The sequence below is a fragment of the Budorcas taxicolor genome, chromosome 1 (assembly GCF_023091745.1).
Source record: "Budorcas taxicolor isolate Tak-1 chromosome 1, Takin1.1, whole genome shotgun sequence".
NCBI classification, from domain to species: Eukaryota; Metazoa; Chordata; class Mammalia; order Artiodactyla; family Bovidae; genus Budorcas; species Budorcas taxicolor.
Window position 1 is genome coordinate 147,201,794 of NC_068910.1, and position 19,839 is coordinate 147,221,632.

General features: G+C 42.0%; 1 non-coding gene across 1 annotated transcript; it reads right to left on the bottom strand.

The window, feature by feature from the left end:
- Positions 1-14,262: 14,262 nt before the first annotated feature.
- LOC128058382 (small nucleolar RNA SNORA31) lies at positions 14,263-14,393 on the bottom strand. The gene has a single exon (XR_008200458.1). It is a non-coding gene; the product is annotated as a small nucleolar RNA SNORA31 (small nucleolar RNA).
- Between the last annotated feature and the right edge of the window lie 5,446 nt (positions 14,394-19,839).

Below are 19,839 nucleotides of genomic sequence, written 5' to 3' on the forward strand. Positions count from 1 at the left end.
TGTCCGACCCTGTGCGACCCCATAGACGGCAGCCCACCAGGCTCCCCTGTCCCTGGGATTCTCCAGGCAAGAACACTGGAGTGGGTTGCCATTTCCTTCTGCAGTGTTCCCCCTAATCAGTACTAATAATTTACAATGTTTTACTGGATGTGCTTCAAGTAATATTTTTAGAGAAATAAAACTACAGATAAAACTGATGTTTCTTCTGAGGCAATACCACTATAATGAATTTATGGATCTTTCCAAGTCCATTTTATATATATACACATATATATATATATATGGGGAAGCCCATTTGTTATATAACACACATGTGTACTGTACAATAAATGGGCTTCCCCAGTGGCTCAGCGGTAAAGAACCTGACTACAAGCAGGAAATGCAGGTTCGATCCCTGGTTCAGGAAGATCCCCTGGAGTAGAAAATGACAACCCATTCCAGTATTCTTGCCTGGGAAACGCCATGGACAGAGGTGCCTGGCGGGCTACAGTCCATGGGGTCACAAAGAGTCAAACACGACTTAGCAACTAAACAATTGAACGAATACAGTGCTGTTGCATGTAGCTTTAAAGTTTACTTAAGTAATAATATTCTGCACCTATGTTGTTATAACTTGGGGTTTTCACATAAGAGTGTAAGTTCTAGCTTTCTCCGCATTTACGGAGAGTAAACCAGTTAATTTCTCTGGACTGCTATAGCATGTCTCATAATATTACTGACTATACCACATTTTTATATAGTACTTTATTTATAGATGGATTTATGCAATAGTTCAAATTTTTTTACCATCATGAACAATGAAACAATATAAAAATATGTGCTTTAGGCAATTGGGTGAAGCTTTTCCAAGTATATATCTAAAAGTAGAGTTGCAGAGTGATAGGATATCCATATTTCCAATTTTACTATATTCTGGACAACTGCTTTTCAATTTATACTCCAAGCAGTATATGGCTGTCCCCACTTTTCCTCAACTTCACTGACACTTAATATTTTCATACTTTTTAATTTTGCCAGACTGATGGATAAGAGATTATACCTCATTATAATTTTTATTTGTATGACCTTGATTTCTAGTCGAGTTTGACCACCCTTTCATAGTCTACTGGCCATTTGAGATTCCTTTCCTGTGAATTGTCTCTTTGCCATTTTTAAAACTAATATATAATTGACATATAACATTATATTCATTTCAGGTGTACAGCATAATGATTCAATATATTGCAAAATGATCACCACAAAAAGTCTAATTAATATTCATCCCCACACATTAACTATATAATTTTTCTTTTGTTGGGTATTTTTAAGATCTACTATCTTCAGTTCAGTTCAGTCACTCAGTCATGTCCGACTCTTTGAGACCCCATGAATCGCAGCACGCCAGGCCTCCCTGTTCATCACCATCTCCCGGAGTTCACCCAGACTCACATCCATCGAGTCCAAGATGCCATCCAGCCATCTCATCCTCTGTCGTCCCCTTCTCCTCCTGCCCACAATCCCTCCCAGCATCAGAGTCTTTTCCAATGAGTCAACTCTTCACATGAGGTGGCCAAAGTACTGGAGTTTCAGCTTTAGCATCAGTCCTTCCAAAGAACACCCAGGACTGATCCTCTTCAGAATGGACTGGTTGGATGTCTTTGCAGTCCAAGGGACTCTCAAGAGTCTTCTCCAACACCACAGTTCAAAAGCATCAATTCTTCGGTGCTCAGCCTTCCTCACAGTCCAACTCTCACATCCATACATGACTACTGGAAAAACCATAGCCTTGACTAGATGGACCTTTTTTGGCAAAGTAATGTCTCTGCTTTTTAATATGCTATCTAGGTTGGTCATAACTTTTCTTCCAAGGAGTCTTTTAATTTCATGGCTGCAATCACCATCTGCAGTGATTTTGGAGCCCCCAAAAATAAAGTCTGACACTGTTTCCACTGTTTCCCCATCTATTTCCCATGAAGTGATGGGAGCAGATGCCATGATCTTCGTTTTCTGAATGTTGAGCTTTAAGCCAACTTTTTCGCTCTCCTCTTTCACTTTCATCAAGAGGCTTTTTAGCTCCTCTTCACTTTCTGCCATAAGGGTGGTGTCATCTGCATATCTGAGGTTATTGATATTTCTCCCGACAATCTTGATTCCAGCTTGTGCTTCTTCCAGTCCAGCGTTTCTCAGATGTACTCTGCATAGAAGTTAAATAAGCAGGGTGACAATACACAGCCTTGACGTACTCCTTTTCCTATTTGGAACCAGTCTGTTGTTCCATGTCCAGTTCTAACTGTTGTTTCCTGACCTGCATACAGATTTCTCAAGAGGCAGGTTAGGTGGTCTGGTATTCCACTTATAGACATAAGATATCTACCATCTTAGCAACTTTCAAATATACAATACAGTATTATTATATATGGTCACCAGCTATACATTATATCCCCAGAAATTATTTATCTAATGACTGGAAGTTTATATTTTTGACCCGTTTCACCCATTTCACTCAGCCCCTCCACCCATTTCACTCAGCCCCTCCACCTTCTGAATCCTTTTTTCAGTTGCATTTATAGTATTTTATCATATAAATGTTTTAAATTTTTACATAGTCAAATTTATCCTCTGGTGGGGGATATCTCTTTTTAAAGAATGAGTGTTTCTTTTTTTATAGTTCCAAAACTAAAAAGGGTTTTTGAGGCAGTATTTTATTTTATTTTTCTGTTTCATTTTATATTGGAGTATAGCTGATTAACAATGTTATGATAGTTTCAGGTGGACAGCAAAGGGGCTCAGCCATACACACACATGTATCCATTCTCTCCCAAACTCCCCTCGCATCCAGGCTGCCACATAATATTAAATGGAAGGACCTACAGTAGGACCTTGTTGGTTACCGATTTTAAATATACATGAACATGTTGATCCCAAATTCCCTAATTGTCTTTACCCCATTCTTCCCTGCTGGCAACCATAAGTTAATTCTCTGAGTCTGTAAGTCTGCTTCTATGTCATAAATAAGTTCATTTGTATCATTTATTTTCAGATTTTGTACATAACGGATGTCATATGATCTTTTCCCTTCTCTCTCTGACTTACTTCAATGAGTATTTCTTGAACCTAAAAAATTTGAGTCCTCAGAATTGAGAGGATACTGAGTGTCAAGCAGAGTGAATATAATAAATGCCCATCTAGACCCAAAGTCGGAGAAGGCAATGGCACCCACTCTAGTACTCTTGTCTGGAAAATCCCATGAGCAGAGGAGCCTGGTGAGCTACAGTCCATGGAGTCGCTAAGAGTCGGACACGACTGAGCGACTTCACTTTCACTTTTCACTTTCATGCATTGGAGAAGGAAATGGCAACCCACTCCAGTGTTCTTGCCTGGAGAATCCCAGGGACGGGGAAGCCTGCTAGGCTGCCGTCTATGGGATCGCAGAGTCGGACACGACTGAAGTGACTTAGCAGCAGCAGCAGACCCAAAGTAGTGAAACTTCAGACATTCCTGGTGGGGGAGAATTGTTACTTGTGAAAGTGTTTGCAGTGGAACCAGAAGAGAGAGGGGGAGCTCTCTGGGTCCTGGGAGAAACAAGCACAGAGCTGAGGTCTCGCTCATTCTCTGGCCTCAGGCTGTCCTGTGTAGCCACTTCACAAATCCGCAGTGCCTCGGGACATTCCTGCAAACAGAATTCTGGAGACTCATTAGGGAGCATGGATGGAAGGATTTTGTTGTTACTGTTATTTTGGTTTTTTAACACAATAACTAACAATTTAGAGTTCACAAAGCATTGTTTACACATTAGGCTGAACCATCTTAAATTGCCATTTCTGAGAGTGAAAAGACCATTGCATACTGGCAGTTTCCTAGAATTCAACCTCACACATGATTTCATTTCATAGTCTTAACTCTGTGAGATTTGCCCTGTTATTACCAACTTTTTTTTTGTTTAACAGAGGAGCAGCCAGTGGGGCAGGAAGCTTAAGACCACGGATGGGGGCTTTAAGACAGCTAAATGGTGGGGAGGGGGTAGTCTGCCTGGCTCCATCTCCCTGCCTGATTTGGGTAGTGCTTCCTCCATCTGAGAAATGGGAAACACACTGCATGATCTCCTCTCCCCGCAGGAAGATCGTGACTGTCATAGAGCTCATCTGTCTTCTAGGGAGATTAGGCTCAAGATAATCAGGGGCAAAAAAAAAAGGGCTGTTGCCCATAAACCTTGGCCTTGGCGTTCAGACAGACAACATGCTTCAAGTATAACATATGAGCTGGAGGAACATGTGTCAGAGCAAGCGCAGACTGCATATCAGAGATGATCAGGTGGGTAGGCAAGAAAGAATGATTGCTGTATGTGTTGCAGCTGCTAAACGCTCTGTTCAGAACCCTAAGCAACCGTATGCTGTTTCCCTGCACCTACAGTATTCCAGGAGGAAAGCCTCCAGGCCTGGATGACATCCTAACAGGCCCGAGATTTTCTGCTCATTTTTAAAATAGGGTCTGCAATCTCTTGGGGTTGCAAACACAGTCTGGATTCAGTACTTGGAACGCAAATACAGGCTTTCATCAGAACTCAGGACTTCTTTTTACCTTAAATCCTCTCTCTTCCCCCGGCCTGGCCTGCCCAGCTGGACCCCGCAGTGGGGACCGGGGAGAGAACTTGGCTTCTGCTATGGTTTTCCACTGGGTCTCCCCAGCCAGTTGCCATGGCTACAACTCTGCTACTCCACGGGAGCAGGCGGTGAAGGGGCAGCAACAGCTGGCAGTTGACTTCAAGCTTCCTTGCCAGGCAGATGTTGAATTCTGCCTCTTTCTCATGGAGTGCTTTAATACCCTCTCCACAGACTTCCCTCCCACTCAGCCCCTTTCTTCCCAAGTTCTCCCTAACCTGTGTTTGTATCTCAAGTCCAGTCTCATTTCAGCTGGTCATCTGGGGGTTCCTCAGCCCTAACCCTTGGCTAGAGGGGTCCCTCCATACAGGACCCAAGACATGGAGCCCTCATAGGCTCTCTGCTGTGACGTCCACATCTGACCAGCAGAAACTCCCATGCTTCTTGTATCCCAAAAAATCTCTGGGAGAAGGAGGTTGTCCCAAGGATGATGGCAGCCGCCCAACAAGAGCAGCTAGTGAGCCCTTTTCTTATCTTCCAGACTCCCTAAGTGCGTAAGGGCCAGGCCCCCAGGTCCCAGATCCAGGGTTCATATGTTAAGCACTTGGAGTAGCCGTCTCCACCCCCAGACACTCACCCTCACTAAGCCTGAGGTGAGGGAGCAGGCACTCACCCCAGCCCCAAGACAGGACTCACAGCACAGATTTCTTCAAAGAAATCCTCCTCACAATATCCTTCTGCCTCCTCTATTTCTGCTTTTTCAGTCTCAAAGGGGGCAAGGGGTTTCAAAAGTCTTGGAACAGATGTTGGCATTTCCTTAGAAAATCTCCAGAAGGTGACTTGGCATCGCACTTTGGATTTTCACATCTATAATACATGTTAATGCCTGGTGGAAAATCTAGTTTTAAGGTCCTGTTACATTTATATGCATTGACTCTTTTTACATTCATAGGAACAGATAACATTTTTTTTCATTTTTAAGGATGAGGAAAACTCATCTCTGAGGACTTGTTCCCAAGCTCACAGAAGCATGGAGGAAAGAGGCCCAAATGGACTGAGAAAACACTGAGGCAAAGCCATGGCAGGGATCCCAACACAGAGGTGAGGCCAAGGTCACCCAACCAGTCAGTGGTGGAGCTGGCATTCCAACCAGGTCTGTCTAGGGTTGCCTGGGAGGGGTGCGCTCACTGGCCACAGAAAGAAGATGAAGGCCCAGAGGGAAGTGCCTTCTTCATTTGGGACCCAGGACCCAGGTCACCACAAGAGGCTCTGGGCTACTAAAGGGCTGATGTAGGTCAGCTCCTGTGACTCGGTCCAGCCTACACCCTCGCAAGACACAGTGGGACCTAGTTTCAGAGAGAGGGATGGGAGGACTTGGGTTGTGCAAACGACCGATTATTCTACTGATCTGCCAACAACCCCTTCTCAATGTGACTTTCAACTCAGAGGAAGGTGCCAAGAAGCCTGACTCACCTAGTCCAACATCCAATCCAAACACTGTGAGGAAAGGGCTCAGCTCAGCCAAGACTATAACTGCAGGAGGATGGGGAATCTGTGCTGGGATCCGAGCCATGTCCTTGCCTCAGTATTTCCTCGATGTATTTGGGCCTTCTTTTCTCCATGACTTCCGTGAGCTTGGGAACAAGGCATGCTGGGATTTCAGCAGGTGATCCACAGCTACCGCAGAAAGGTGCTGAGAGGTGAGAGAGGGAGGAACGGACTTGCCTGGTCCTTAGAGGAGGGCAAGCATATGACACTGGCCAGACAGCAAGAGGGGCTTAGTTTCATTGCTGATGAGGTCCAGTCCGGTGGACAGTTCCAACACAGTAGTTACTAAGCCATGTTCCAGGTGGGATGGGAGGCAGGAAGGAGGTACAGAAGGGAGAATATGTATATATAATTATGACTGGGGGGCTTCCCAGGTGGCGCTAGTGGTAAAGAATCTGCCTGCCAATGCAGGAGACTCAAGAGACTTGAGTTTGATCCCTGCATTAGGAAGATCCCCTGGAATAGGAAATGACAACCCACTCTAGTAGTCTTGCCTGGAAAATTCCATGGACAGAGGAACCTGGCGGGCTACAGTCCATGGGGCTGCAGACACAACTGAGTGACTGAACACATACACACACTTATGACTAATTCGAGTTGCTGAACGGCAGAAACCAACACAATAAAGCAATTATCCTCTAATTTAAAAAAAATAAGCCATGTTCTATTCACAATGCAGTGACCACTGAACATCATAGCACAGAATGCTTAATTATATGAAGAGATATTTATAATATTGTTTAATAAAAACTATGTGGAAAGAATCTGCCTGCAATGCAGGAGACCTGGGTTCAATCCCTAGGTCAGCAGGATCCCCTGGAGAAGGGAAGGGCAACACACTCCAGTATTCTTGCCTGAGAAATCCCACGGACAGAGGAGCCTAGCAGGCTACAGTCCATGAGGTTGCAAAGAGCCAGACACGACTGAGTGACTTCTTTCACTTTCTTCATGTGAAACAGAATTCTGTATTTATAAAAGTAGTGCTGTTGCTTGAACAAATTTTCCTAGAGGACAAGCCTAAAAGGTGCTGTCTGAGTTCTTGGCTCCACTGATCACTGTAGGTCCTGAGATAACACCTCTTCAAATAAATTCCTTATCTACCCTTAGGTTGCAGCCAAAGACTTGGGGTCAGTACAGGGTCCAGTCCCTTCCACTTCCTATGGCCAGAGCCACCCTCCTGCGTCTCTCCCACAGCCCCTCTCAAGTGTCTGCTTGCTAGTCTTCTACACCCTCTGTAAACCAAGGGAGCTGTCATACCGCCATGTCACTTCCCCAGACAACTGGGCCACTCACTGGGAACCCATCTGCTGAAGGAACCCTTCAGTGATTCCAGGAAGCTTCACCCAATCCTACCCCCAATTTCTGATGGGGGCTGCATCCCTGAGGCCAGAATGTATTTTTAGCACTTTCTCAATGAAGAACACACACATACACCCCCACATTTAATCTAGGACAATCTCCCTTGCAACAAAAACACAAACACACATATAAATGTTGTTTTGTTCTCATATGTAATTGGTTCATCAGTTCAGTTCAGTCGCTCGGTCGTGTCCGACTCTTTGCAACCCCATGAATTGCAACACGCCAGGCCTCCCTGTCCATCACCAACTCCCAGAGTTCACTCAAACTCATGTCCATTGAGTCGGTGATGCCATCCAGCCATCTCATCCTCTGTCGTCCCCTTCTCTTCCTGCCCTCAACCTCTCCCAGCATCAGAGTCTTTTCCAATAAGTCAACTCTTCACATGAGGTGGCCAAAGTACTGGAGTTTCAGCTTTAGCATCAGTCCTTCCAAAGAACACCCAGGACTGATCTCCTTTACAATGGACTGGTTGGATGTCCTTGCAGTCCAAGGGACTCTCAAGAGTCTTCTCCAACACCACAGTTCAAAAGCATCAATTCTTCAGCGCTCAGCTTTCTTCACAGTCCAACTCTTACATCCATACATGACCACTGGAAAAACCATAGCCTTGACTAGATGGACCTTTGTTGGATTGAGCTAAATTCATATGTAGGTCTGAAACACTTCTCCAAGAACAGTCTGTTGGAGAGGCAACTCCACTGCCCCGCTACAAAGGTGATCTTTCAATATGTTGTGCAAGACAGTCTGGCTTCTCCAGGTCACAGCACCTCCAACCTCTGTGTGCCAGAAGAGGGTCTTTGCAGGGTTTGCACAATTATAGACCTGTAGGGAGATTGCTCAGGACAAGGGGGCGCTATCTCCTGACACCGAGAACTGTTCTGCTTGTAGCTCCAAAATTGCAAGGTGTAGATTCTATTGGATTTGTCTGTTCTTATTCTTTCAGTCAGAACAAAGGACTGACTTCTCATGTTATGTATATATACCTGTATATGTATGCTGAGCAGAGAAAGCAATAGCACTTCACTCCAGTACTCTTGCCTGGAAAATCCCATGGACAGAGGAGCCTGGTAGGCTGCAGTCCATGGGGTCGCTAAGGGTCAGACATGACTGAGCGACTTCACTTTCACTTTTCACTTTCATGCATTGGAGAAGGAAATGGCAACCCACTCCAGTGTTCTTGCCTGGAGAATCCCAGGGACATGGGAGCCTGGTGGGCTGCTGTCTATGGGGTTGCACAGAGTTGGACATGACTGAAGTGACTTAGCAGCAGCATGTATGCTGAGAGAAAACTCTGGAAGGAAACACAAGATGTAAAAAGTGATTATGGCAAAGGCTTAGAATTATTCTTATTTTCTTTTATTGTTACCTGTGTTTCCCATAATAAATGTTCCTTCTCTATTTGCCATAGAAGCCAAAGCCATTGTCTTGAGCTACCTCAAAGTCCTGTTGCCTTCTCTCCACCCCTTCCTTATTTCTGTACCCACCTCTGTGTCCACAGTCATCCTTCCCTCCAAAACTAGAGACCAAGGCAGACTTTCTTTCTGTGTCCTGACTGCCTCTGACTGTCTTACTATGCCTAATATGTAAAACTGATCTATTAACACATTATAGAGGTGTTGTCAAGAATCATACTCCTGATAAATAAAAAGAGCTCTCAAGAGTCCCTTGGACTGCAAGGAGATCCAGCCAGTCCATTCTAAAGGAGATCAGTCCTGGGTGTTCTTTGGAAGGACTGATGCTAAAGCTAAAACTCCAATACTTTGGCCACCTCATGCAGAGTTGACTTATTGAAAAAGACTCTGATGCTGGGAGGGATTGGGGGCAGGAGGAGAAGGGGACGACAGAGGATGAGATGGCTGGATGGCATCACCGACTCAATGGACATGAGTTTGAGTGAACTCCGGGAGCTGGTGATGGACAGGGAGGCCTGGCGTGTTGCAATTCATGGGGTCGCAAAGAGTCGGACACGACTGAGTGACTCAACTGAACTGAACTGAACTGAACTGAACTGGTGGTCCAGGGGTTAAGAATTCATCTGTCAATGCAGGGAACTCAGATTTAATGCCTAGTCTGGGAGGATCCCACATGCCGAGGAGCAGTTAAGCCTGTGTACTACAGCTACTGAGCCCGCATGCCCTAGAGCTGGTGCTCCACAGTGATAAGCCACCACGATGAGAAGCTTGCATGACACAACTAGAGAATAGCCCCCGCTGTCCACAACTAGAGAAAAAGCCCATGCAGCAGCCAAGACCCAGGGCAGCCAACAGATTAAATAAGTAGGTATGAGCCCAGTAAATGATAATGATGATCACTGTTTTGACTCAGTACCTCAGTTTACCTCATCTGTAAAAGGGGGTAGAGTACTGACCTCATAGGTTTGTTGTAAGGATTAAAAGAGTTAAATAGTTGTTAAGCACTTAGAAGAGCACTTGTACATAGTAAGGGCTCTATTAGTGTGTGCTAGTAATAGTGTTACTAGTGCTGATTAGCATTGTGAATATTACTGCATTCCTCCATTTCTGCCAAAACCTTGACTCATTAGTTATCTCTCCCTGTCTCCCATATTTTAAGCCTCTCTCGGTCTTCAAATTTCCTCCGTTACTTTCTTCAGAGTCAACTATGTCCCACCCCCTAAATTCACACCGCAATGTTACTGGCCTATCTGTGTCTATCCTTCAAGTCCAGAAATCTGAAAAAAGCAGGTTTGGAGATTCACTCTTCCACGTGTGCTCACATGCAGCTCCCCATTGTCCATGACACGACACAATCTTCTTCCTCCTCACCTCTCCAGAGACTCCTTCAGTGAAAACCATAAATAGCCTTCCTCTGCCAAACTCAAAGGACACTATTCAGTTTTTATCTTTCTGGACCTTTCCTCCTTATCCGATCTCACCAAAAGGGACTCTTTCCTGAAACTTTATCTTGCTGCCCCTGTTTGTCTCCTCCTCTGGACTCGGCCTCCTTGCCTGGGTTCTTTCTCTGTCCTCCTCCCTTAAACACTGATATTCCCCAGGGCCTGTCTATAGCCACCCGCCTCCCTGGGAAAGCTCATCACAGACTCAATACTCATATCCTTCTCCTGAAACAACCAAGTCTACACTCCTAGCTCTGGCATTTCCCCTGAGCTCTAGACCACATGTCCTAGTACACACTGGATACTCACACCTGGAGGGCTCCCATCACTGTCTAAAATTAAACTCAGTGGCTCAATGGTAAAGAATCTGCCTGCCAATGCAGGGGACATGGTTCAATCCCTGGTCTGGGAAGATCCCACATGGCAAGGAGCAACTAAGCCCATGAGCCGCAACTACTGGGCATGTGCTCAAGAGCCCAGGCGCCACGGTGACTGAAGCCTTTGCACCCTTGAGCCCGCACACCACAACAAGAGAAACCACCACAATGAGAAACCCACACACCACAACTCAGGAGTAGCCCCTGCTCATCACGATCAGAGAAAGCCCGCTCAGCAGCGAAGATTCAGCACAGCCAAAAATAAATAGATAAATAAATAAACAATAAATAAATAATTTCTAAAAGAACATAAAACATTAAAAAAATTAAACTCATCGACTTCTTCGACCTACATGCCCTCCAGGGCTCTTACCTAAAAAGATAAAATGTCAGGTGGCAACTCCACCATTACCATCACCCAGTGAGAGGCTCAGCGAACCTCCTAGGCTTCTCCCTCTAATCACACCTCCGCCAGCACAGTTCATCTCTCTAGCTTTGCTCAAGCCTATCTACATCTCTCCACAGTCCCTGTCAGAGGCAGACACTGAAAGCCTGTCTCAGTCTCTCCTTCCTCCTCCTAATCTTGCTCCTTTCACATTTCCCTCTTTTTCCACTTAATCAGCCAGTCAGCCAGTCAGTCAGTCAGTCAGTCAACCAACAAGGATGGGTTGAACACTCTGCCAAACTCTAGGAATGTGGCAAGCAAAAAGACCATGCCCCTGAGGAAGCTCAGGATTTACTGGGAGAGTTCAGTTCAGAGTTCAGTTCAGTCACTCAGTCGTGTCCGACTCCTTGCGACCCCATGAATCACAGCACGCCAGGCCTCCCTGCCCATCACCAACTCCCAGAGTTCACTCAGATTCATGTCCACTGAATCAGTGATGCCATCCAGCCATCTCATCCTCTGTCGTCCCCTTCTCCTCCTGCCCCCAATCCCTCCCAGCATCAGAGTCTTTTCCAATGAGTCAACTCTTCGCATGAGGTGGCCAAAGTACTGGAGTTTCAGCTTTAGCATCATTCCTTCCAAAGAAATCCCAGGGTTGATCTCCTTCAGAATGGACTGGTTGGATCGCCTTGCATTCCAAGGGACTCTCAAGAGTCTTCTCCAACACCACAGTTTAAAAGCATCAATTCTTCGGCTTTCAGCCTTCTTCACAGTCCAAATCTCACATCCATATATGACTACTGGAAAAACCATAGCCTTGACTAGACGGACCTTAGTCGGGAAAGTAATGTCTCTGCTTTTGAATATGCCATCTAGGTTGGTCATAACTTTTCCTCCAAGAAGTAAGTGTCTTTTAATTTCACGGCTGCAATCACCATCTGCAGTGATTTTGGAGCCCAAAAAAAGAAAGTTTGTTTCCACTGTTTCTCCATCTATTTCCCATGAAGTGATGGGACCAGATGCCGTGATCTTCGTTTTCTGAATGTTGAGCTTTAAGCCGACTTTTTCACTCTCCTCTTTCACTTTCATCAAGAGGCTTTTTAGTTCCTCTTCACTTTCTGCCATAAGGGTGGTGTCATCTGCATATCTGAGGTTATTGATATTTCTCCCAGCAATCTTGATTCCAGCTTGTGTTTTTACTGGGAGAGGCCACCATCAACTCCAGTGTCATGACGTATGGACACACAGGGATCTCAGGAGTCCTGTCTGAACTAACAGTTATGTAGATCTGGGTTATGATGATTTTGACCACAACATTTCAAACAAACAAGCAAAGACGCTCACTACCTTACATCTAAATATCCAACACCCTGCTCTGGGGATTCTGGTATTTATCTTTCCCTGGTGTGTTTACACTGTATCCTACATACATATATATATATAACTATATATAATATTCATGTTTCCAAACTTCATGCAAAATGTATCACACTCTACATATCATTTCACAAAGTGATTTTTTTCTCAACATTATGCTTTTGAGATTTATCCATATTTATATATGCACATTTTCACTGCTTTGTAGTATTCTATTTATTTATTCATTCTCTTGTTGGTGGATATGTAGATGATTTCCAGTTTTTCCCTATTATAAGCAATGTTATATTGGACTCTTTTTTTTTATGTTTGTCACAGGACTTTACTCATGTTTAATCTTCTGGTAGCAGGACGGCTTTCAAGTGGAATCTGATGATGTGTACCATCTCCTACTGCTCGTGCAAGGATTTCTCCAGAAGTCAATTGCAGGGTTGAAGGACATGCACATCTGAGGTTTAGCAGACCTTGCCAGGTTGCTCTTCAGTGATTGTACCAATTTCTTTTCCCACCAGCTGCCTATGAAAGTTTCTGCTTATCTACTCTGCATCCTTATAAATACTTGGTAGTAGCCCTTTTTAATTACTTCACCAATATGGATATGAAATGGTATCTTCATACAGTCTAAATTTTTTCCTTGATTATTAAAGTAGTTGCTCTTTCAGATTTCTTTTTCTTAATCACCCTTTCATATTTTTCTATTGTATTATTTATCTCTTTCCTATTTCACTTGTAGAATTTTTTTACAAACTGTAGATATTAACCTTTTGTCAGTTCTCTAAGTAGCAAATACCTTCCCCTAGTCTGAGTTTCATCTTCAAGTTGCTTGAAGATGTCTTTTTTGAACAGAAGCTGTTCATTTAAAACAAGTAAGATGTCATTCATTCCTTTTATGATCTATTTTTGTGTTCTGTTTAAGAAATCATTACTTGCCCAAAAGTCTTCTCTCTATATTTATTCTAAAAGCTTTAAAGATTAGCTTTTTAGTTCTTTATTTTGGAGTATGGAACTAGCAGCCTAATTTGATATTCTTCCATGTGGATCACCAATTTTTCAAGCATCGTTTATTTTTAAAAGTAATTTGTTTCCCTTACTGATCTGAAATATCAGCTGTTGTGTATCTTCTCCATATGTGCGTGGGTCTCTTCCTGGGCTCTCTGTTCTGTATCACTACCCTACTCTCTAATTACTATTCCTTCACAACGCCACTAAGCCTCCTTATCTTGTAGGTTAAGTCTTCCTTCCATCCTACCTCCTTGTGTTCTTTTCCAAAATTATCTAGCTCTTGCTCTTCTCTATGAGTTTTTAAATCATTTTGTCAAACTCCATCAAAAAAACTTCATTGGAATTTTCATTGAAGTTTAATTAAATTTATAGATTATTTGGGAGAAATTGGCATGAACATTGAGTCTTCTGATCCATGAACATATGTCTCTTCATTCATTTTCAAATCTTTTTTTGCATTCTTCCCACAATGCTTTGTCATCTTCTCCATAAAATTTTTCCTATCTTCTGTTAGATTAATCACTGGGCACTCCACACTTTATCTTGCCATTATGAATGAGATCTTTATTTTTCCTATTGCATTTCCTAACTAGTCATGATTGATGAGTAGAAAGACTAGTAATTTTTTCAGTGTTGACCTTGTGTCCTGAAATATAGTTGAATTGAATTAAATACTTTAATCGTTTATCTGTAGATTCTTTTTTGTTTTTGTTTGGTTTGTTTTTTAATAAATCAGGCTTTCACTGTTCACAAGGTTATTTGGGAGTTGCAAAATTTTTTCCCTGTATTCCCCCATTCAATCTGGGCTGCCACAATCAGACAGACTGAAGACACAAGGACACATTTTTCCTGCATCTGTAGTGGAAACCTTAGCAGAGAGTAAGAGCTCCAGGCTTGTCAGATAGATGCATTTTATGTATAAAATCTTTTGAATACCTATACAGGCAAATCGGCCAGAAGAACACCTGCATTTCTTCCTTTCCAGTTCTCAAACCCCTTATTTTCCCTGGTGCTTTTGCATTGGCAAGGTTTTCCAGTGGGGAAAATAAGTCATGATAGCAGGCATCCTTGTCTTACTCCTAAGTTTAAAAGAAATGCTGCTAAAATTGGGCTATGTATGCTTGCTGTGGATTATTGATGGGTAACCTTCGTCGTGTTCAAAAAGTTTCCTTCTAACCCCAAATTGGTAAGGTTTATCATGAATGAATTTAAAATTTCATCTAACGTTTTCTCTGAATCTGTTAAATGAATATACATTTTCTCCTTTGATCTTTTGATATGGTGAATCATATTTATAAATTTTTCTAAGCTAAGCATCCTTGCACTCTGGGGCAAACTCTAATTATACACCACTTATTTCATTTTGTTAGTGTTTTTGTTTATAACTTTTGCATCTAGAAGCTCAAGTGTGTGTATCAGTCCTCTACTGCAATAATAACAACTGTCCTAAACTTATTGATTAAAACAGTAGGACTTCCCTGTGGCTCGGTGGTAAAGAATTCACCTGCCAATGCAAGAGACACAGATTGGATGCCTGATCCGGGAAGATTCCACATGCCGTGGAACAGGTAAGTCTGTGTGCCACAGCTATTGAGTCTGTGCTCTAGAGCCCGGGAACTGCAACTACTGAGCCCACGTGCTGCACATACTGAAGGCCGCACCCTAGAACTTGTGCTGTGCAACAAGAGAAGCCTCCCCAGTGAGAAGCCCTTGTACCACAACTAGAGAGTAGCCCCCACTCTCCACTAACTAGAGAAAAGCCACATAGCAACAAAGACCCAGCAGAGCCAAAAATAAGCATGTAAATAAAAACAGCAATAAGCATCTGTTCTGTCTTAGTTTCTGTGGGTCAGGAGTATGTGAGGAATGTAGCTGGGTGGTTTTGTCTTAGGGTCTCATAGAACAGCCATCCAAAAGCTTAACTGTGACTGGAGGAAACACATCTAAGGTGACCCACTCATATGACTGGCAAACTAGTGCTCCCTATTGGTAGAAGGCTCAGTTCCTCATCACATCGCTCTCTCTGCAGGGATGCTTGAGTGTGTTTATGACATGACAACTGGCTTCCTCTAGAGCGAGCTGTCCGTAGGGTAAGGCAGAGAAGCTCTAGTGGCTTTTATGGATTAGCCTCCACAGACGTATGCTGTTACTTCTGCAGCACTCTAGTGAACACACAGACAAGCCACAGTTCACTGTGGGGATCTACATAAGGATGTGAATATCAGGAGATGTGGATCACTAGGGGCCATCTTAGAGGATGGCTACCAGTGAGATTGGTTTATAATTTTCTTTTCTTGAGCCAGTCTTGTTTGGTTTGTATCACAGCCTCAAAAATTAACTTACCTGGTTCAAGTCTATGAAGTAGTTCTTTGAAGGTTCAATAAAACCTTCCTGCTAAAACTCATGTATTTTGAAGAGGGAGATGTTTGATTCATTGTACAATTATTAATGGCTAATTAAAAATTTCTATATATTCTTGGGTCATCTGAATATCATATTTTTAGAAAAATATCTATTTTCTCCATTTTTAATTTCACTGACTAGAAATTGCTCTATCATTCTCTTACTATATTGTTTTAAATTTTTACTTTATTTCTAGTTATGTCTATTTTTTGTTTCTAATATTGCTTATTCATGACTTTTTTTTTTTTTCTTAATGAATCGTGCTGTTTGTGTGTTGTGGACTTCCCTGGTGGTCCAGTGGTTAAGAATCCACTTGCCAATGCAGGAGACACAGGTTCAAACCCTGACCTGGATTCCACGTGCCTTCAGGCAACTAAGCCCGTGTGCCACAACTACTGGAGGCCATGAGCTGCAGCTAATGAAGTCTGAGTACCCTTGAGCCTTTGTTCCACAAAAGATGCCGAGAAGGCCTCACACCACAACCAGAGAATAGCCCCCGCTTGCCACAACTAGATAAAGCCCATGCACAATAACAAAGAATCAGCACAACTGTAAATAAATAAATAATTTTTAAAATAAATAAAAAATAAAAGCTTGTGTATTGTGTTTTTTTTCACTAAACTGCTTTTCTATTTTGTTTCTTTGTGTCCTACTTTGCTAACCTCACTATTTTTACTAATCTCCTCCCCTACTTACTTTATATACAGAGTACATCATGCAAAATACCAGGCTGGATGAATCCCAGCTGTAGTCAAGATTGTTGGGAGAAATATCAACAACCTCAGATATGTAGATGATACCACCCTAATGGCTGAAAGCAAAGAGGAGCTAAATAACATCTAAATGAAGGTGAAAGAGGAGAATGAAAAAGCTGGCTTAAAATTCAACATTCAAAAAACTAAGATCATGACATCCAGTCCCATCACTACATGACAAACAGAAGGGGATAAAGTGGAAGCAGTGACAGATTTTCTTTTCTTAGGCTCCAAAATCACTGCAAATGGTGAGTGCAGCCATGAAATTAAAAGACAATTGCTCCTTGGAAGAAAAGCTATGACAAACCTAGACAGTATATTAAAAAGCAGAGACTTCATTTTGCCAGATTCCCTTGTGGCTCAGCTGGTAAAGAATCCACCCACAATCAGTCCCTGGGTTGGGAAGATCCTCTGGAGAAGGGAAAGGTTACCCATTCCAGTATTCCAGCCTGGAGAATTCCATGGACTCTATAGTCCATGGGGTTGCAAACAGCTGGACGTGACTGAGTGACTTTCACTTTCACTTTGCCATCAAAGGTCTGTATAGCCAAAGCTATGGTTTTTCCAGTAGTCATGGACAGATGTGAGAATTGGATCATAAAGAAGGCTGAGTGTCAAAGAATTGATGCTTTTGAACCATGGTGCTACAGAAGACTTTTGGGAGGCCCTTGGACAGCAAGGAGATGAAAACAGTCAATCCTAAAGGAAATCAACCCTGAATATTCATTGGAAGGACTGATGTTGAAACTGAAGCTCCAACAATTTTGGATACCTGATGCAAAGAGTTTACTTATTGGAAAAGACCCTGATGCTGGGAAAGATTGAAGGCAAAAGGAGAAGGGAGTGGCGGAGGATGAGATGGTTAGATAGCATACTGACACAATGGACATGAATTTGAGCAAACTCTGGGAGATAGTGAAGGACAGGGAAGGCTGGCGTAGTGCAGTCCATGGCATCACAAAGAGCAAGACACAACTTAGCAAGTGAACAGTAACAACAACACTTTACTTGGGTTTGCTCTGTTATGCTTTTTCTAGCTCTTTGTATTGATTGTTTAATTAATTTTAATCTTGTCTTGTTTGTAATAAGTGCCCGAAAAATGAGATTTGTTTTGGCTTCATCCTACAAGTTGTGATATATGGTATTTTTGTTATGATTCCATTCTAAATAGTCGGTAATTTCCACTGTGATATCTTTGTAACTTCTTTATTTAGGAGTGACTTCTTACAGTTCTAAACATGTGGAAGATTTAATGTGATTTTTATTGTCAATTTTCAATTTATGTGTTTTGTGGTCAGAGAATACAATTTGCGTGGTGTTGACTGACATCCTTTTTCATCTAATATGCAATTAGTATTTCATAACTGTTCCAAGTGTTTACATTCTTTTGTTCATTCTAAGTCTCAGAAATCCTTTTGTGAACCCATGAGAAAATGGTCAGCTAGACAGTCCAACAGTGAAACCTACCTTGGACAAACCCCACTGATACATACAGAGCTGACAGACTGCTTTTTATATTTTATCCTAAATGTCAACAAACAAACATCATCAATCATTTGAATTTCTTGTGTGGAGAAGCAAAAATAAACAAGTAAATAAGAAGGAATTCTTAGGAAATAAAGACAATTTGAGAACAGGAAAAAAAATTGTTTAAAAATCTGTAATTAGTATCTTCAGAGAGACAAGTAGAAATATGTGAATAATAAAAATATGAGTAGAGAAATGGAATTTTAGAATAAGGTTTAGAAATAAAACCAAGGAATCTGAACGTGAGAGAGATTAAAAATAGCAGAGAAAAATAAGACCTTTAAGTGATCAACCCAGAAAGACCAACAGTCAAATAATTTAAAAATCTACAAAGAGAAAACGGAGAGAGAAAAGTATCAAAAAATAATTTAAGAAAGACTTCTAATAAAGGACATGAGTTTCCTAGAGTAAGAGAATCTCCACATTCTCAGGACAATAATTTTAAAAAGATCCCACCAAAACATATTAATCATTAAATATCAGAACAATAACGATAAAAGAGGCTAAGATTTTTCCAGGAGAAGAAAGAACACTTATATAGGATCTGGAATCAAAATATCAATGAACTCCTGAAGAGTAACACTGGAAGCTAAGATACTAGAGAGTAGTGTCTTCAAATTCTGAGGGAAAATTATTTCTCACTCAGAATTACATGTATAGCCTAACTATCATTCAAATGTGATGGTAGAATATACATTTTCAAGGGTGAAAATGCTAAAAAAAAAAATTGAGCCTAGGTCTTACACACCCTTGCATAGGAAGCTGCAGGAGAATATACTCCATCAAAATGAAGGAATAAATCAAGAAAGAGGAAGATAGAAGACACAGGCTATAGGCAAAGGGAATCCCCCGGTTGACAGAGAAGGAATGTCCCAGGAAGACAGCTGGACAGCAGGCCTAGGTGCAGCCACCCTGTTCAGAGAGAAGGGGACTAAGGGTTCTAGGAGGCAATGACCCCAAGAAAAATATGAAATTAATAGATTACCTAACACATTCAGACATATTGAGAATGAGTCACTCCTAGGAATGGAAATCTAATCAAACAAAAAAAGATAGACCATTTTTATCACCAGAGAAAACAGAAAGTGATAGAAGAAAGGAAATGTCATCATCTCACAATTCAAAGTTTGCTGTGAGTAGTACTGATGTGGCAATACTAATTGAATAACTAGAAAATATGATATAATTACTTTGAAAGGGAAGTGCTGGAGAATTTGGGAAGGAGAAAAATAGCATCATCTTCCAAAACAGGAAATCAATATATAATACTTAATGAAAAATAAGGCATGTAAAAATATGGAGGCAAATAACAAGAACATACTAGCTAAAGGGAGTTGAAAGTGTTTGCCTTTAGTGGATGGGAACTGGGATGGAGTAAGAGGGAACAAGGGGCTGCAAATTTTCATTTAAATTATATAGGTGTACCTTGGAGATAGTGCAGGTTTGGTTCCAGACTACCTCAGGAATACAAATAATGCAATAAAGCAAGTCACATGAATTTCTGGTTTCCTAGTACATATAAAAGTTATGCTTATACTATACTGTAGTCTATTAAGCATGCAATAGCACTATATATAAAAAATAATGTATCCATAATTTAAAATACTTGATCACAAAAAATATTATCATCTGAAACTTCAAGGAGTTGTAATTTTTTGCAATAGTAACATCA